We start from the raw sequence: 2809 nt of genomic DNA, 5'->3' as shown, positions 1-2809 counted from the left end.
CATGACTTATGAAAAAATATTTGTTTTCCTATTTGTCAATTTGACTGCAATTTTAGACAAATTTTTATGTGAAATAATATTATGACTCACACCAGAAGTTAATATACATAATAATTTTACTTATTGTATCAATTGAAATAAAATACTGTTAAAGCTCAGGCATAATTCATTGCACATTTTTAATATAGATTCTTACATCTCTACATATAGAAAAGATCAGAATAAATATGATTGCTAAATAATATCATATGTTATATGAAATCACATATTTATGGTTCATATGAATAAGATTATTTTTTTATAACTATATAAAATACCAAAATAATTTAAATAAGTGTATTATTATATTGAATTTTGCATGATTTCTTTTATCATTTTTATTTCGATTTGCTGACGCAAAACAACTAATCATAAAATTTCCACTATTAATGTAAGATTTAACTAGTTTTTGTCATAAATATTACGTTTTCATTTGCAATTCTGCCCACAAAGCACTTCTTTTCACTTAACAAAACCATAAAAAATACGTACATCTGAAAATAAGGAGTCTGTAAAAACCCATTATTCACCTTATACGTTCCTTTAGTTCAGTATTATATAAAATTTTATATTTATATACAAAAGAATCGTTTTATCATTTCTTATTTAATGATGTATTAAATCAGCACAATTGTGCATTTTATTATTAAAGAATTTAATTAACACAATAAATAAATGTTTCTATATTTTTTTAAATTATATTCCAATAATTTTAAATATGCTTAAAAGTCGATAATAGTAATTATAAATATAAGGTTGGTAGTTTTAATGTCTTTCTTAAACTAGTTTCGGCGCCTTCTGAAATATATAAAACATAAATACCAATTTTTTTGCTTGAACTTCCCGTCAAGAACCAATCCATTATGTTTTACACAATGATCAATAGTATTTTTATATAAAAGCTGTTATATTATATCGTTTATTCAATTTCTAGTCCTTTTGCTCTATGCCCCTGAGTGGCATGAATATGCAATATGGTATCTAAGAATGTTATGCGTAAAGAGTATTCAATCCAATAATAAATTATTTGAAAAAATCTAACGTCTAATGTTTGCTCTACTCATTATGTTCACACCAGAATATTATAAAACCTCACGGTAAATTCCCCAGATGTACGCATGAATACTACTATCTGAAATAGTTGATGTATTTAAAAAAATATAATATGGAGATGACAAATTATTAAATTATTGTAAAAATTAGGATCTACAATGATATTTTATATGATCTAATACTAATATTTTATAAACTTTATTTACTGGCGGCAGATTATAATGCAACTTATTGTGTGCTTATGAACAACAAAGAGTATAATAATTTGTAAAAATCGATGCGGTCATATGAGTATATAGTTAGTTAGTTGTAATCAGTTATATTCGAATAAAAAATGATCATAAGTTTCAATGTTTAAAACAATATAAATAGTCATGCGTATGCTGGTTTTTTATGTGCATTTAATATTCTAAGATTATTATACATAATAGACAAAAGTTAACCAAAAATTCACTGATCATCGTCTTTTAATATTCTACAAAATAGCTTTAAGCGTCTATTTACAACGTTTCGTTTCTAATCTACATACTTAGTATGAAAAATATAAATGTATTATTTAAAATAACCTTTGTTATCTCTTATTTTTTTTACCGAAATAGGGTGTTTGTCGTTTTTTGCACATACTAATAATTGGATAATTTCAGTTTAAAATGATTTCGGACTAAAAAAAACTGCATAAGTTATGTAAAATACAGTAAATTCACTATAAACTTTAGACGAAATTTATATGAATTTTTTATTTAAATCTTTTTCGTCACTTATAAAAAAAATATTACCGGTGTTGACAACAAAAATAAACCACCGCTGCGGGAAAAATCTCCATGATACCATTAATTACTTTATAATTCCATATTTGAGTATAGTTATCTTGGAATTTGTTTTTGCATCCCAATCAACAAAAAATTTATACCCTGACCCTTTCATTTACTATGAGTCGGCCTAATAGTGTTTTACTGTATTCTTAGTAGCTAGACCAGATTTATTACCAGTTTTTTTCTTACTAATGATCATTAGTTACAATATATTGACTTTCAAACATTTCAATTCTTAATTATCGTTATATTTTAAAAACTCCCAACCATCAACAACCTCGTCTTTGTCTGTCTGGCTCGTAACATATATAGTAATTAGCAAGGTTCCTTTTATTTTTTTCATTTATACATTAAACCAAAAAAACATGAATATATATAAGGCTGGCTTATCTTTCCGTGTCATTTTTATATAAAAAATCTACGTATTTAATAACAAAATTATAACAGGTTATGAGAAAAAAGAATAATCAAAATGAATTTACCCTTATAGAATGATTAATTTAAGTTTTAGAATATTTTTGAATAAAAATGATAGATTAAAATTATCAATATTTTTCTTCAAAATATAATAATATAGTAAAAATTTTTAAGCACATTTTTTATCTATTGTATAGCCGCGAAATCTTTAAAATAAGTGTAAATATAAATAGGGCGCAATAGTACTTTCTGTGGGTCTATAACGGGAATTTAAATTTATTTTAAGCTTCAAAATATTTTAATAAAAGCATAATTATATTCTTAGCTACAAATCCAAAAAAATATAAACCAATAATATAACTGGATATTATAAAGGTACGATTTATATGAAGTCTGATTTTATTAGTTTATAAATAAAAAAGTCATGGATCAACAATTTTATCAAATGAATAAAATAAGGTCAAATAATATCTTCCGTCGTTAAAAAA

This window comes from Rhyacophila brunnea, unplaced genomic scaffold, assembly GCF_057557595.1.
Source record: "Rhyacophila brunnea isolate RB1 unplaced genomic scaffold, BYU_Rbru_1.0 scaffold_58, whole genome shotgun sequence".
Taxonomy (NCBI): Eukaryota; Metazoa; Arthropoda; class Insecta; order Trichoptera; family Rhyacophilidae; genus Rhyacophila; species Rhyacophila brunnea.
The sequence above is the reverse complement of the archived record's forward strand: the minus strand, read 5'-3'. Positions refer to the sequence as shown.